General features: G+C 32.7%; 1 protein-coding gene across 1 annotated transcript in view; it reads right to left on the minus strand.

Moving 5' to 3' along the window:
* LOC106108915 (myosin-IB) overlaps positions 1 to 15,953 on the minus strand; it is a 37,160-nt gene extending 21,207 nt beyond the window's left edge. Inside the window, exon 1 of the mRNA XM_013290268.1 lies at positions 15,640 to 15,953. The gene's annotated coding sequence lies outside the window, so the exon portion shown is untranslated. The remainder of the gene's footprint in view (positions 1 to 15,639) is intronic.
* Between the last annotated feature and the right edge of the window lie 2,723 nt (positions 15,954 to 18,676).

Here is an 18,676-nt window from a genome sequence, read left to right on the forward strand (position 1 = left end):
TTTACTAGGGTATTAAAATGGCTTTATCGCTGTACTAGCTATTCCCATGCGGCTTCATCCGCAGGTAATTATAAAAACTTTATTGTATCGTTTACATTTGTCAAATTATCAATTGCAAATGTCAAAATGACATGACAATACTTTGGCAATCTTGCTTCCCTGATGTTGGCAGCAACTTATGGTCTCTTTCTCACATTAGGGTTTTATCCAAAATTTTTACCCCCTAAGTTTAATGGCGTGAAAATATATAGCCTAAAGCGTGACGTAAGTGTAGGGCTTTTTATAAAAAAAAGAATTATTCAAAAATATGCTGTAATTGCTGACATCTTAGGCAACAAAGAAGTGTGTGTTTAAGCTTTATAATAGTATACATAATAATGTGGTAAAATAAACTAACGGAAATAATAACAATTATGTTTGCCAAACTAAATGTTCATTAGTCAAACAAAGACATTAACAAATGAACCGTCACTTCCAAAGAAAATTGACAAAAACAATTGACAACTAACCATGGATCTATCTTTACAAAGGTTTGTACTATTTTAAACCTAATTCCATTGTGTTAAGTTCTACAATACTTAATTACACAGTTAAGGTTTACGAAACTTTTGATAAATCGTCTAGATCACGATACGGTCTATTATTTGTTAATAGAAATAAAAATACATCTATTGTGTATAGTATACTAGCATTAAAAGGTTAAAGGCCTGTTCCACCACTGGCTGATAGACCCAGATAGTATAAAAATGACTTCACTGTCAGATAAGGGAACAAAATTTGATATTTCCATCATAGATTTTACACGTTGGATTGTTGTCAGACAATTAACAATTTAGTGGAACAGGTCCTTATATTAATAAAATGTCTGTGTAGTTTGCGAATTAGATACACGGTCAAAAACGGTCTAAACCACTGCTTCTCAAAGTGGGCGATAACGACCCTTGGGGGCGTTTGAAACCTAGAGAGGGACGTTATAGGGCCCCCAAAAAAAAGGGGGCGTTGATATGGGTTAGAGGGGCAATGCATAATTTGCAATTTCATTTTTTTTATATAATATTTTAAATATCACTAAAATTGTCTAAAAATGGGGGGCGCTGATAGATCAATTTCAAAGGGGGCGGTAAAAGAAATAAGTTTGATATACACTGGCTAAACCAATTTAACTAACCTTGAAAAGAAGTGTAACGAAAGCAAACGTTTATTAACATATTTTATCGTTTATTTACGCGACCCAATTCTCCAAATGCGTTATAAATATAGCATCAAATCGTATAAGAAGCAATTTTTACGCCGGCAAATGACAGCTGAAGGCAAAGAGTCAGTAAAATTCTTTGCCCGTGTTTCCGCTCTTCAACGTTCTCTTGTTAATTAATAAAATTATAAACACTAATTTATCCGAATTTTACGATCAATTATTACGACTCAAAGGATATCTTGAATATACAGTTATTAGTATAATTCCTTGGTCAGTTGTTTATAATACAAGGCAAAGTCCGTGGAAAGTCGCTAACAAGAGGCAAGGATGATCGTAACGCAGCCGTAAATGTAACGCGATCCTCATATAAACCAGGAAATTATGCTTTTAACTTAAGAATTAGCATTATAAAGGTGTAGAGAAATCCTTCGCGTGTGTGCAATAAATATGTTAATTTGATAAAATTAACATTAAATAAATATTAACCAACATATAACATTTTTATTGTCAGACCAGATTTCTGATAACAGTTATAATTTTGTAAGAATTGCAACATAAAGGCTACGCCTAAACGCGCGCACATCTTTGACTAAACTATCGCAGAATTATTTAGTCGCAGTTTGATTCCTATGAGCTTATATGGAAGTGCGCACACTACTCGATTAGTTGAGCAACTAAACAGTTGAATTTGCTGCGAAACAATCGACAATCGCACATCTGTCCTGCTATAGTTTAGTGAATGGTTTGTATTGCGGAATGAAATTTACAAAAACTATTCTCATCTCAGTTTTTCTCAAAGAGAATGATAGAGACATAAATATGTTTTATTATAAATGTTTTGTTAGCAGTAAACTCGTTTTATATTGGCCTAACACTTTGTCATCATTGAGACATTGTGCCAACATGCATATGATTACGTTAATGTCTTGAGTCTGTTTGTGAAATTATGAACGAATTTAGCAAATGACACTAATCTATACTATCTATATATCTATACTATTATAATAAAGTGTAAACACACTTCTTTGTTGCCTAAGATGTCAGCAATCACAGCATATTTATGAATAACTCTTTTTTCATAAAAAGCCCTACACTTACGTCACGCTTTATATTTTTACGCCGTTAAACATAGGGGTAAATATTTTGTATAAAAACCCTAATGTGGGAAAGAGATCATAAGTTGTTGCCAACATCAAGGAAGCAAGGTTGCCATGGTTTGACATCATGTCATGTCATTTTGACGTTGCAATAGATAATTTGACAAATGTGAACAATAAAATGAGATATTTATAATTTTAGGCAGACGAAGTCGCATGGGAACAGCTAGTATTAGATATACAATTTTACACTCATTAGGAATCATATTAAAATATATTCAAAACGACTGCACTAAAAATCATTCGAAATAATAAACTTTAAACCTCTACAAATCGAAAAATTAAGTTTTTAGGTTAGAAATAGCGGTTTAATTTATCGATATGCATACTTGAATTATAATCTGCTAAGTATAAAAAATATTGTCTATGGCATGTTGTCGATGTCGTAATACTTTACGCCTACGCTGTCTACCTCACCTCTGCATGACCGCATGTAGATTTGTATACCTAAAAAATGACTAAACCATACGAACTAAAATCGACCACACTATTAGTGAATTATTAATAAAACTGAATTAATAAGCCAAAGGATATTTAGTTAATTTTGAGTAAAGAGTTAGAACAGCGGGAAAACCTGGTTAATTGACGCCCATAGACATTCACAACACTAGAGAAACTACACATGTGTTGATGGCCTTTGGACACAAAGGTTTAGAATTAAATAACAATTCTTTCAATTATTTTAAAATAGTTCGAATCTTAAATGTTGTTCGGATTTTTTTGAAAGAACACATGTATCAAATCTCTATATTTTCACATGTGGCAACAACCAGATAAATGTATAAAATTACGAAGAAGTATCGTGTTATATAGCGAACAAATCTTTTTGACTTGGTTGTTTGGTCTAGAATATTCCAAAACTTCAAACATAATCAAAGAAGTAAAATATACAGATTAAGACATTTAATCATTCTAATATTACAAGTGTGAAAGTTTAGATGGATGGATGGATGTTTGTTAGCGTTTGTAGCCTAAACGGCTGAACGGATTTCGATGAAATTTGGTATAGATGTAGAAGATAATCTGGAAGAACACATAGGCTTACTCACTTTTGTTTATTTTAATTCCACGCGAGCGGTGTCGCGGACGAAAGCTAGTAAAATAATAAATCACGTCATCTAACTTGGCAAAATGCCAATGACCTTTAAGAGTCTAGCTGCAAAAATAAATATCGCCACCTCTGGGAACAATAACCCCCTACTTTGTACACCCACAAATACACTACGCTTAGCTAAGATTAACTGGCAATTTGTTTTTGAAAAATTAAGTTTGATAGTTAGTAATACAGTACCAAATTCTTCGTAAATCGTGGAACATCAGAAGCATGTCATTTTCTTCTGAATTCCAAGAGCGTGCGCACAAACGTTTAGTCACGCTTTGATTTCTATGAGAAAATCGATTTTTATTTGTGCAACTAAACAGTTGAATTTTCTGCGAAACAAGCGACAATCGCACAACAGTTTTGCGATGATTTAATCAAAGGCGTGCGCCCTCTAATATTTCAACGTACTTCGTGCTGTAAATCCAGGATGTTTGACAGTTACTCCCGCCATTTTTGGGCGCGCCATGTTATGTCGCGAACATGACAAGGGCCGAATTTTAATGAAGCGGTCTTGTAAGGCCGAAATACCTCGATTTAAAGACGAACACTGTATTATAAATTATATTAGAAAATTGATGAACACAAAACGGTTAAAATTGTTTATGGTAAATTTGTGTAATTTTACTAAAATTATAAATGCGAATGTTTAGATGGATGTTTGTTACGGTTTGTAGCCTAAACGGCTGAATGGATTTTAATGCAATGTGGTACAGATATAGAGGATAGTCTGGAAGAACGTATAGGTTACTCACTTTTTTTAATTCCACGTGGATGAAGTCGCGGGCGAAAGCTAGTTTTAAACTAAACTGTATGTGACACTTCCTAGAAAGGCTTAGTTAAGAATGGGTGAAAGTGAACGCCTCGTAGACAGGTACTCGGAAAATCATTGTTAATTCCCGACTTCAAATGCTTTTGTTTCTTGTCACATAGATTATCTACGAGTTGTCATTGTTATAGATAAGTTTGAAATAATTTCCATAATTAGAAGAATCTACGGAAGATAATTAAAACGTATTTCTTTAGTCCTTATCTATTTATTATAGACTAGCGACCTGTATGAAATAAAAAAAATACATCCCATGATACTGATAGAGTAGATTTTAATTGTGAAAGAATTGAAATCGGCCCAGTAATTTTTGGATTATTTCAACAAAACAAAAATACAAATCTTTCCTTTTCACATCTATACTATTATAATAAAGCGTAAACACACACTTCTTTGTTGCCTAAGATGTCAGCAATTACAGTATATTTTTGAATAATTCTTTTTTTAATAAAAAGCCCTACACTAACGTCACTCTTTAGGCTACATATTTTCACGCCATTAATCTTAGGGGTCAATGATTTGGATAAAAACCCTAATGTGGGAAAGAGACCATAAGTTGTTGCCAACATTAAGGAAGCAAGATTGCTAAGGTTTGTCATGTCATGTCATTTTGACATTTGCTATTGATAATTTGACAAACGTAAACAAAATTATAAAATTTTCATAATTTCATGCGCATGAAGTCGCATGGGAACAGCTAGTTTATAGATATTAGCTTAGATATACATTAGTGTAAACTTGAATTATCTGTAAAATTGCGCAATGGATTCTCAAGAAAAAAATAAAGATTCTTTACATTTGCTTTAAACGATATGTAACTCGTATCAATTTCAGCTGAAGTAAGCATATTCGCATTGCAATAACCAAAGTGATATAGGCTCACTTTCTAAAGTAACGGTATATTAACGCGTCAGAAAACATCGGCCCCTTTATGTCACAAGCGATCATATCCAGTGTCCAGTAATTCTGTGTACGCAACAAAAGGATCAAGTAACTAAACACGACAGACCCGACCGCTCGGAAGAGACGCCTCTGTAGTTCGTATTACTGTGTGGATATATTTGAAATGTGTTGGTTGATTTTTCGACAATATTTGTAACTAGCTTTCGCCCGCGTGGACTTAAAAAAATCAAAAGTGATTAGCCTATGCATCCTTCCAAACTATCCTCTATATCTATAGCAAATTTCATCGAAATCGGTTCAGCCGTTTAGGCTACAGACTCTAACAAACATCCATCCATCTATCTAAACTTTCGCATGTATAATATTACAGTAGAACCTCGATAACTCAAACCTCGGTAACTTAAAAACCTCTATAACTACCCATCAGAACCCAAAACCTCTATAACATAGACCCTTGATAACTTAAAACCTTTATAACTTAAAATATTTCATGTTTCCTTTGGACTTTAACTTATCGAGGTTTTACTGTAGTTTGATATTAGTATGATTACTTGACTTATTATCCACTCTTGATCAACCTGCCCCCAAGACTATCAGTAGGCAACGACCATTATTTTTTTACAATGTTTTAATATGATAAAGAATGTCGTCGAAACTACGTTAAATTTTCGGCGTGTTCCGATGCGGTAAGAGTCTCAAAAGTGGTATGCGATCCCAAATTCGAAATCGAAATTTTAAGCAGACCTTTCAATTTGTTATTATCGAATTCTTGTAGCACATACCTTAAGGTACATGTTTTTATTATTACTGATTCATATACAGTTGCCAACTCTACGTCAGTTTAAAGTAGACGTTATGCCCGATGACGAATCGCTTTGAACAAGTTTAAAATATCGTTTTTAACAAAGGAGTCATTTTCCTGTGACTGATTTACGTTAACGACTAATAATACGTGAATTTCATGGCTAGACAAAATTACGAGTAGGTATAGTAGACATAATTAACTCAAGATGCAATGTAAATAGAAGAATATGGAAAGAAAAATCAAAAATAGAAAGAAAACATAAATGGGAGAACATACAACTCGCCTAGTTCATATCAAGTAGACTATCACATTCACGCAAGATTAAATGATATCACGCTATTCATAATCTTGTAGCAATGAAAACTATGAAGTCTGACAGATTAGCAGCTTAGTGGATAATGCTTATGAAGGTTCTACATGCCTTTAAACAAAATGATATCCAATTAAGCGTCCACCGAAGCTAACTAAGAGCTCGGTGGCCTCCCAATCCGAATAATAACGAAGTAACGGCTCTTGCCGAGGCTCCTGAGGGAGCCCTCGAGATTGGTTAGTCATAAACGAGGTTTAGGCTAAGCGCCATCTGCGCTCGGCCACCTCAAGCCCGGTGAATCTGTAAATGCCTCTTTAAGGCAAACAGTGGTCATTCATTCACAAAAAAAAAAACCACTACATTAATAGTCCTGTAACTTATCCAATTTTTTTGTTAGAAATTTCTATATTATTGTCTAGTTTTTTGTCAAAAGAGATCTAAGGCAATACAACCCTCTCGCCAAAGATTAAATGAAAATCGTACAATTGGGTTCGAGTTGTAATCAGATGTACAAATATTCTTTGGCTCTCAGGTGAACGTCCTTCTCGTTTTATCTATTAAAAATTCCCTGCGAAAACAAAAAACAGGAAGCAAAGTCAATAACGCGTTCAGCCACAAATGTCAGCGTCAAGGAACCGTCATAAAGCAGCAATAACAATGCCTTATTAGGTGCAAGGTATGATGCATATTCCACTTATATCTTATCTAAAAGTGACGCTGTTTTGTTAAAACCTTAGTTAAAGAACAAAGCAATTCGAACGTTAAGGGCCTGTCCCACAAAATTGTAAATTGATAACAATCGAACGTGTAAAATATGTCATGGAAATATCAGATTTTGTTCCTTTATCTGACAGTGACGTCATTTTTAAGCTACCTGAGGTTCCATCAGCCAGTGGGACATGCTCTAAATCTAATATTACTTTCGTCACTCGTAACAAAATTTTGACGACAACATTTACTGGCTTTGACAGCCCTATTAAGTTGTAAGGTCAGATGTCATGACGTAGCATCTTTAGCGTAGTATTGACTATGCGGGCTTTGGGTTTTTTTACTTGGAAAAGAATGTTGACAACCCTATATTATATCTATACTAACATTATAAAGGGGAAAGATTTTTATTTTTTTATGTGAAATAACTCAAAAACTACTTGGATAATTTAGTAATTGTTACACTATTGAAAAGTTACGTTATCGCTGAATAATATCGCTATATTTTTTTTAATTTCACGTGGACGAAGTCGTGAACAAAGGCTAGTAGTTTATGTTTAGAAGTCACTGGCCAATGTTCTACGCTATTAGAATTGTTACCGCTTGGTATATACCTGGTACACATGTACCTACACTACAAAGTTTAAACGTTTTCGATACCTTCTTTATAAAAACAAGTCCGTGCAAGCTTCTATTTAAAGTCCCCTCACAAACATTTAGTTAAACTTGTTCCGTTCGCGTTTTATAGGGTGACCAAAAGTTACAAAATAGGAGGACATCATTTAGGTACAAAATTACAAGATTCTTTCTATTATTAACTTTTCTTAGACAAGTTCTGGGAAAGATAATTAGATTTATTAGAAACAATACAATATTAAAATATATGAGAAACTTACTTTTGCCCGCGAGTCCTTACGCGTGAAATGAAAAAAAACAAAAGTAAGTAGCTTATGTGTTTTAGACTATGTTCTATATCAACGTCAAATTTCATATAGATCTGTTCAGCCGTTTAGGCTACAAACTCTAACAAACATCCGTCCATCTAAACTTTTGCATTTATAACTAGACTAGTATGATTTAACTTTCAATTTTAGGTCTTTTTCTCTTTCTGTTCTTGTTTTCTAAATTAGTTTCAATTTGACGTTGCTTTAAAAAGGACGAATAGCTCATTTGCTACCGTCACATTCAATAGTGACAACCCTAACGAACGCATTTCTAAAGACGAAATAATTATTCCCAAATAGAAATGGTGTCAATGTTCTTCCAATTGCTACGTGAGTACGTGTGCTTTGTAACGTTACATATTTGTGTAACATTAACAACTGAGTAATTCCTTTGAGGAACTGTGTAATAAGCGTGACATTCACAAGATCTAATTATTGAAGAAAAACGAGGATGTAAAAGCCATTTTTTTTAATAAATAGTAACATTTCATCATCTTCCTTCTTATTCTACTCCCGTAGTGGCGCAACAGGTTTTTGTCCTCCAAATAACTATATCATATGTCATCTCAGTCATCACTCCCTTCTTGATCATGTCACCTTTCTCGCATTCCATCTCTTTCTACGTGTACTTCTACCGGTGTACCTACCTCCACACTCTTAACTAACATTCTTACCTAAGACATGTTAGCTCATAATAAATAAAAAAATAATAGTAAACCATTTAAGTAACATTGAATTCTTTTAAGAGAAACTTATTTAAAAGTACAATGAAACAAAAAAAAACTGAACAATATGAAAAATTTCTAAATATCTGTACAAATATTATAAAGAGAAAAACTTTGTTTGTTTGATTGTAATAGGCTCAAAAACTACTGGGCCGATTTTAAAAATTCCTTCACCGTTAGAAAGGTAATTTGCCTGTGAGTAACATTGGCTACGTTTTTTCATTTCTTTATTATTACATTTAAATTTCACAGAGATGGAGTCGCGGGTAAAAGCTAGTGATAGATATATCTGTTGAATATTTAAAGTTATAACAATTAACAGTAAGGACACATCGAATTTTTAACTGCATTTCGGGGTTTGCGGTAACAAGGACTGTAGTCACAAAAGAGGGCGAGGTTTGGAGGCGCGGCATGACCTACATAATCTGTGACGACACTTAGACATGGCATCAAATATTTCACCTTTAGATTTCTGTCTGGTGGTGTTTGAAACAACTGTACTGGTGAGAACCGCGCATTTATACTAATATTATAAGAAGGAAAGATTTGCATTTTTGTTTGTATTGAAATAACTCAAAAACTTTTGAGCCAATTTTAAAAATTCTTTCACTATTAGAAAGGTAATTTATCGGTGAGCAACTAAGGCTATATTTTTAAATTACACGGGGACGAAGTCGCAAGCAACAGCTAGTATAATATAAAGTGGAAAGATTCTTATTTTTGTATGTATTGAAGTAACTCAAAAACTACTGTTCCAATTCCAAAAATTCTTTCACAACTAAAAAGCTACGGTATCAGTGAGTAACATAGGCTATGTTTATTATTATGTTTTTAATTGTATGCGAGCGATGTCGCGAGCAATAGCTAGTATTCAATATCATGGTAATGAAAATAAATATAATTTCACGGTTTTACATTTCTATTTTCTTAAACGCAATTTATTACTTTGTTCTTGCCTATTGAAATTATTTCTGGTCCAATGTCATATTACCAACTGTATAAATACCATAGTATGACTAAGATATATTAAGTGTACATTTATCTATACTATTATAATGAAGCGTAAACACACACTTCTTTGTTGCCTAAGATGTCAGCAGTTTCAGCATATTTTTGAATAATTCTTTTTTTAATAAAAAGCCCTACACTTACGTTACGCTTTAGGCTATATATTTTAACACCATTAAACTTAGGGGGTAAATATTTTGGATAAAAACCCTAATGTGGGAAAGAGACCATAAGTTCCTGCCAACATCAAGAAAACAAGATTGCTAAGGTTTGTCATGTCATGTCATTCTGACATTTGCTATTGATAATTTGACAAATGTAAACAATGAAATAAAATTTTCATAATTTCATGCGGATGAAGTCGCACGGGAACAGCTAGTTTTACAAATAAAGTAAACTATATTCTTATGATATTGTTATTGATGTAGTTTTGCGTCATCAATTTAATTGTAACAGTAATCAATAATATTGTTTTCACAGAATTAATGAGGCCGGAAAATTCTACAGTACTTATTTATATAGATTTGTTTTAAAATTTGGTAATGCAGATAATTCGTCAAACTTAACCTCAAAATTAATTCTTAAATCCTTTAATATATTAAGAAAATTTTGTCTTCAATATACAGTCCTACTCTAAAACACTGATATTGTAAAGAGGAAAAGGATTTTTTTTTTGTATTTAATAAACAACTAGGTGTTGCTCACGACTTCGGCCGCATGAAATTAAGAAATAATAAAAAATATAGCCTATGTTACTCACTGATAACGTAGCTTTTTAATGGAGAAAGTAGTTTTGAAATCGGTCCAGTAGTTTTTAAGTTATTTCAATACAAAAATACAAATCTTTCCTCTTTATAATTTTAGTATAGATTTAAGCAAGTAAAGTTACAATTACTGTAAAGGAAATGAGCTATTTTACTCATAACAGCACGATTACACACGCTTTATTGCTACAGGACAATGTTTATAAAAGTTCACACCAAACAATGATGGGAAAATGGCAATAGAAAAATGTGAATACTTTCCCATAACCTATTCTATACATGCAATCATTTATACGGATATTACAAGATAAGACACTATGAACAAACTTTGTATTGAGCTATACATTTGCCTTATGAGGGGCTCGGTCTACCTTATGTTAGAGATGATTAGGCCATAGTGAACCATGCTGCAATGCGTGTTGACTTCACACATCTTTGAATTTTTAACAGATATATGCTGGTTGAACTACGATGTTTCCCATCACCGCGGGGATGTCGGGTTTTAACGATAGTTACTTGTAAAACTTTATTTGCTTAATCTATACTGATATTTTTTTTTTATTTTTGTTGGTATTAAATTAACTAAAAAACTGCTGGGCCGATTACAAAACTTCTTTCACCATTAGAAAGCTATGTTATCAGTTAGTTAGGCTATATTATTGATCATTTCACGTAGGCGAAGTCGCAAGCAACAGGTAGTTATAACATAATTAAGTAACTTTCAACTAATCTAACCCTTAAGTAAATGATTTTTAATAAAAAATAAGTCTTTAAGATATATAATAATAATTAATTGATATTTATGTGTTTTATGATTTTTTGACCGATTTTCCAAAATAAAAAGGTACTTAAATCTAAACATTTTTTCCCCATTTCGACCTTGTCAAACTCCTACATAATATTATATAACGTCCGTTCTGCTATAGCTGACGCAACTGGCTTATTATCTGCGGATATAACAGTTTTGTTTGAATTATTAAGCATTGTGATAACTTGACATAGCTCATTTGACATACGAGGATCAGATAGTGCGAAACTGGCTTCGCAGCATTTTGGTAAATGCATATAAAATGCATAAGATTCTTGTCCAGTGTTGCCAAAGTTAATTTATATCATTACATAGTACAAAAAGTTGCTTCACACTGTCTGTCTGTCCCTATTTTAAAACTACGCAAAGGATTCTGATGCAGTTTTAATAGATAGAGTGATTCAAGAGGAAGGTTTACATGCATAATATAGTAGAGAAATACTGATAATTTTGGAGGTTATAATGTGATGTAAAATACGTTTTCGTATTATCATTGGACCGGTGCAAAGTCGGGTCACGTCGCTAATGTTGTATTTATAACTACATATTTTCCGAAGCACTTATCAGAGTCAGATAAGTTTTCGAATTTTTTCTGATGTTGAAGGTAAAAATGCTGTAATTAATATTTTCGACCATTGAACCATTGAACATTGAATTGATAATGCGTTAACTCATGTTTTTCCAGGACAACATTTTTTAATTTAATATCAGGAAGGATAGTAAATAGGGCAGCACCGTATCGGTACTGATTACACTCATGCACCTGTGACTCAGACGTATACAAGGCCCCATTCATACTGATACACAGTTTAAACATCTAATATTATTTAATTATTGATATGCAATGACCTTTTAAGAGGTCAATTCAATATTTTTCGAATACTGGCCATCTTCTATCTATACTATTATAATAAAGCGTAAACACACACTTCTTTATTGCCTAAGATGTCAGCAATTACAGCATATTTTTTAATAATACTATTTTTTTAATAAAAAGCCCTACACTTACGTTACGCTTTAGGCTATATATTTTCACGCCATTAATCTTAGGGGTGAATGTTTTGGATAAAAACCCTAATGTGGGAAAGAGACCATAAGTTGCTGCCAACATCAAGGAAGCAAGGTTGTCATCATGTCATGTCATTTTGACATTTGTAATTGATAATTTGACAAATGCACACAATAAAATAAAATAAAGTAAAATCTTCATAATTTCATGCGGATGAAGTCGCACAGGAACAGCTAGTATTAAAATAAATGCGAAAGTTTAGATGAATGTTAGAGTATGTAGCCTAATTGCTTAACAAATTTAGATAAACATTTGGCATAGATGTAGAGGATAGTCTAGAAGGACATATAAGATACTTTTGATCCCGGAAATGGTGGCGGTTCCCGTGGGATACATGATTTTGTTTTTTCATCTTTCTCCATAATTATGCAACGACTCAACATATCTTATTGGAATTTGCTCAGATATAAAACAAAGTCTGGAGTAACATGTGGAATACGTATCATACCCGGAAATTTCAGATTCCCGTAAGATACGTAGTATTTTGTTTTTCGTGTGAAACAAAGTTTAAGGCGCTAAATGCATGTAAAGAAATTCGCACTACTTTTAAAATACTCTAATAAAAGATTCGCATAAACATTAATTAATGCCGTGCATTGATAAAATATATTACGCAATGCAGATTTTATGCTCTAAATCTTTAGATACGAGTTTTCGCTGAGAATTTGGAGCATGAAATTTACTGACTTAAATTTTACTAAATTAGCTTTAGTATTATGATTACAACATAATATTATATAACTATACATTTTTATAACCTAACTAGTAAATAAACATAATAAAATCAATAAAATCTAGGAATATTAGAATTTTTTGCAATTATTTGCAATAAAAAATCGAAAATTACAATTGTCGGCGAAAGGTTTTTGAAAATGTACTCTAAACAAATGCAGTTACACTTCAAATTAGCTTGCAAACAGTCTAACCTAAAAACATATATAAAAAATATTTAAAAAACAATAGGAAGCACGTATGACCACAGACACGTTTTGTTTTAAGCAACATTTCTGTTTGTTGTAATTATTTTTTAAATGTAACATTACATATATAAAAACTATGTAATTTACTGTAATGCACACGAGCACGCGTGATTAAAAAACACGTAAATAATGACTCATCTTAGGACATAACGCTTGATTTTAGATTAATTTTGACTACACTATAAAGTTTTAAAACCTAAATGTAGTACTAACATACCAATAAATACTGTTACAGATTGAATATGGCATTGGCCTTTTAAAAAAATGTATACTAAAATTCTCTAACTAACCAGTTGAACTCTGTTTAGTTTGTGGTTTCATTGTATTTATTACTTTCTTACTAATCTTACTTCTAATATTATTATTGCGAAAGTTTAAATGAATTGATGTTTGTTAGAGATTGCCTTAGATGAGCACAGCCTGAAATACATAAGCTACTTACTTTTGTTTCTTTTTTAAATTTCACGCGGTCGGAGTAGCGGACGAAAGCTTGTATAATATGTATAACTAAAGAAAGACGAGTTAATTTTGTATTCCAACAATATGCATTGAATAAAGCATTTAGATTTTAATTCGCTGAATATTGTCCTGTTACTTACTAAGGAATGCGTCACAACAGTTAAGTAAATATTTTAATTGTCGATGACATCAGCTTCATGGCTCCTGTATTGGCAAGCGTCGATACTTCACGGCGTCAGTGACGCTACGAGTACTCATTTATTCCTTCCTTATAGACAAACATGTCTTACTTCGAATTCAGCGTAGTTAAATTATTAATGCCCGGTTTCCCAAGTACATTTAACCATTCGTTAGTGTTTTTGGTTCGATGACTTCATGAAATACGCGTCTGAACTACGAAATCAGAGTTTTAACCTATCGAAAATTAGGACAACTTAACTAATGAATCACTAGATAATGATAAAATAAATAGATACTTCAGAAACCCGGCATAAGATAGACATATAGTTATATTAGGTTTTACCCGCAAGTTCGACAGTGCGGATATAAAAAAAAATGCAGCAGCTCTGCAACTTTTAGAAATCACGGTGAATGTATAACCTTAACATTTCGCGATAACGAACTGCGAAAACATATAAAATTGATTTCTTTGACATTTCCTAAACAAGTTATATTTAAAAGGTACTGTTATATTTTATGAGCCTATATTCCTTTTCGTTGAACCTGAATTCGCTGAAATAGCGAAACGACTGCTGCCCATAAACTTTTGCAATTTCAGATGCGTTGCCTTAGATACGGAGGGGAGGCACAAAGGTGGACATTTCATTTGTTTCTTAGATTCTTTTTTTTTTATGCAAAATTGTCCTGGAATGCGCAAAACTTTTGGTATCCCTATTCTCCTAGTTTAATGTGTTTCAGTTAACGCATGCCGTTATTTCGCTTGCACGCGTCTGGAAGCTGCATGCAGGATGGAATGTAATATTTCACTGGAATTCGCGTCATGAAAACTGGACGTCTTAAAATAAAGTCTAGCTTAAGTCTGATAACATTAATTAAGTTACTTTTGATAGGTTTCTAAGTTAAGATTAAAAATTAACATTGTGCCTGGATCATTTATTGCCTAAAATGTTGTAATTTTTAAAAAATACATTTTTATATTGTACTAGCTGTTGCTCGCGACTTCGCCCGCGTGAAATTAAAATATATAGCCTATGTTACTCGCAGATAAATTACCTTTCTAACGGTGAAAGAATTTTTATAATCGGCCCGGTAGTTTTTGAGTTATTTCAATACATACAAAAATCCAAAAATACAAATCTTTCCTCTTCATAATATTAGTATAGATTATTTTTTATGTCACAGTATGATTTGAAACTAAGAATTTTGGTCCCTTTCCATGCTTTAGAGACGCTTATTTTGTATTCAAATATCAACCATTACAGGCATAAACAAATTTTAGCTGATAATTTAATCATTCATGATACTATTAGTGAGGATTTAGGATCAGCAGTACTCTGAAACTAAACGATTTATGTTAACGCTGGAGCTTTCCAAACTTAGGTTAGATTTAAGCCTTTTTTAATACATTATGTTATTGTTAATATTACTACTTAAATTTGAATAAAAGGCTGCAAGTTAATGACAAAGTTAATGTTAGTTTTAAATACGTAACCTTTTTTAAGTGTATCAAAATTTATTAACCTCTTTTGTCTCATAAATTCAATTTAAAAACGATGTGGTCGTAAATTCGAATTGGCATTAGTCTAAATGTATGAAGCATATGAGAAAGGATCTTAAACGAGTTTTAAAAAGCCTAAAGTCAACGACCGCGTACGACTTCGGACGAAATTCGCGAATAAAAACCCAGTCGACTCACCTCGATCACCAAAACTCGATTAAAACATCCAACAATGCACACAGCACTCGATGCATCACGGCATCAAAAAAAAAAAAAAAACGGCACCAACTTTGACCCAAAAATATTTTACAAAAAACAGTATTAATTTATCACTTCTTAATTTTTTTCTGGACTTACATTCAATGCACCTTTATATTAGACGTAATTAAAAAAACAACTGTCACTTAATTCAAAAAGTTTGTGTGAAAAGAGTTTCGTTATGGGTGCGTTCAGGTTCGCGGCAGTGACATGAAGTTTGGGCTACAGTTGGCGGCAAACTGGCGCTGGCGTCTCCGACGTGCGCGGGACCGGTCAAGTGAGAGCTCGCATTGTGTCATCGCTTAGGGCAACAACTCACCAGAGTTTAACACACCTGGCGTAGGATACGGTTAATTTCCACTACTATAGCACCTGTATTACGACAACCATCCCTCTTATACTCATTAAAAACAAACGAAATAGCAATAGTGATAAGATGCAAGTGTATGTTTTTTAAATTCTTGGTTAAAAAATCCACTAGATTTTCAAAATTTCTTTCTCAATCTTTTCAATACCTAATTGTTTTTACTTTAACAGTTATTTTTTATGTTTTAAGCCGAATTGATTATGTGTTACTATTACGTTCATATCGCTTTGGTGTATTCACACCTTTAGAGTTCAGTGTTTTCCGTCTACATATTGCGAGGCATAAAGAAGCGCATTGTTTTAGATATAATGCAATTTCTAGCATCGTGACCTTTCACTTTTTAGAGGTCACGTGTTCTTAGACCCATAACGGATTTGTAAAATATTTAACATATTTAGTTCATCTTTTTAAAACTATCAAATTCAATCTTTCTAAGCTTACTTCTTACTTCTTACTTCTTACTTATATTATAAATGCGAAAGTTTAGATGGATGGATGTTTCTTAGCGTTTGTAGCCTAAACTGCTGAACGGATCTCCATAAAATTAGGCACAGGTATAGAGCATAGACTTGAAGAACACATAGGCTACTTTTTATCCAGGGAATAGTTACGTTTCCCGTGGAATTCATTAATTTAGTTTTTTAATGTTTACTCGATCATTCTGCAACGGTTCAACATATCTTATTGACATTTGGCACGGATATAAAACAAAGTTTGGTGTACACATGGGATGAGGTTCATCCCCGAGAAATGTCCGGTTCCCGAGGGATACGTAGCATTTTGTTATCTAAATAGTTCGTATGTTTTCTAATACCACGCGGAAGAAGTCGCGGGCATCAGCTAGTTGTACCATATTTCTGAAATCTAGTAAACATTTTTAAATTAAGAAAACTTCTTGGATTACCAAATAAGTGTTTGTAACTAATATTTAGATAGTAGATAGATAACTTTTATCTCTGTCCATCTTTGACAATCTAAAAGGGTCACAAGTGCTTTGGAATTAGGTCAAAAATTCAAAAACATCTTAACTTTATAACAATTAGTTAACGGCGAACTAGCAATGGCTTCCAGCTTAGCTGTTGTAAAGACAATCCGATTATTGGATCTGGGCCATTGACGATTCACCTTGTTTTTCGTTTTCTAAGCCCTAATTAATTTTAGCAGTATTAAATATTGTTTTATACCAAAAATATGTAATTAACGGCATGATTAGAGACTGAAATAAGTTATTGATGCTCCCATCCGATTGGAAATTGGAATAAAAGTCAAATGCTAAAATAAAACATTACTTTCACCTTTTATCTGAGTTCCACGCGACTTCGTCCGCTTAAAAAGAAAAAAATAATAAAAAAACAAAACCTATGTTACTCACTGATAACGCAGCTTAATATTGGTAAAAGAATTTTTGAAATCGGCCCATTAGTTTTTGAGTTATTTCAATACATACAAAAATCCAAATCCTTCCTCTTTATAATATTAGTATAGTCAGAAAAGGTACAATCGTATAATAATCAGAGTCATAAAAAAAGATAAACAGGATATATTTGAAAGATATGTATGTGCGTAAATAATTAGCGGTCATGCGAATCAATTCTCTCAAACGATGTTCAATTAAAATAAATTGATTGAGTACGAGACAGGCACAACCATGTTGTTTACAAACAAGCTTATTAATACTTGATTTAGAGCCTGTCCCACCAAATTGTTAATTGTCTGATAACAATCGAAGGTGTAAAATATGTGATGGTAATATCGGATTTTGTTCCCTTAACTGACAGTGACGTCATTTTTAAGCTATCACCCAGTGGTGGGAGCCCTTTACTTCGTAACAAAAACTACTGACTGCTAATTTTTTTAAAACTCTGATAACTACCGATGTGTTACTGGTCGTACCTGTACCACAGGTAAATGATTAAAAGGCTTACCATGGTAGTATAAAAAAAGGGCAAGCCAGGACACGGAACGTTGTACTAAAACTTTATTATTTTACAACCATTTGAAGGAGTGGTGCTCTATGTCGACACGTAATATTTAATTACGAAATGGTTTTATTACGTGCCATCGGAATATAATTACAAACCCTTTTTTTACGTGTAATCGGCTCATATTACGACATTTCATGCCAACTAATCTAAGACTTAGGTCCTAGCAACCAGCTACGAATTAAGACAATATTTAAAATTTGTTTGAATTGAAATTTATTTGGCTCTATAAATTTACGCACGGCTACTTTCTAGTAACAAATCAGACATGTCCAATATAAACTGGATACAGAGTTTATCTTAGTGCAGTTCCTACTCTTGAAACGACATTTATTTCTCATTCATTCTTTAAAAAAAGATAAGAATCTATTCATAGGAGTGTTTCCTTAATGCAAACGCGAACAGAAACGCGAAGTTTTTGTATACATTTAATCATATTCGATTAATTTATTATCATATTTTTTTATTATTCCTCACAAAGTAAAGATATCAGCAAAATATGTTGATAAAGACAATTCGATAATATACTTGTAAAGAAATTACATTAACTCATTTTAATCTATATAATAATATGATTCAACTTTAGTAATGACTGAATTATGCGATTATACCCAATTTTATATATCTA

Source organism: Papilio polytes, unplaced genomic scaffold (assembly GCF_000836215.1).
Source record: "Papilio polytes unplaced genomic scaffold, Ppol_1.0 DF821400.1, whole genome shotgun sequence".
Taxonomy (NCBI): domain Eukaryota; kingdom Metazoa; phylum Arthropoda; class Insecta; order Lepidoptera; family Papilionidae; genus Papilio; species Papilio polytes.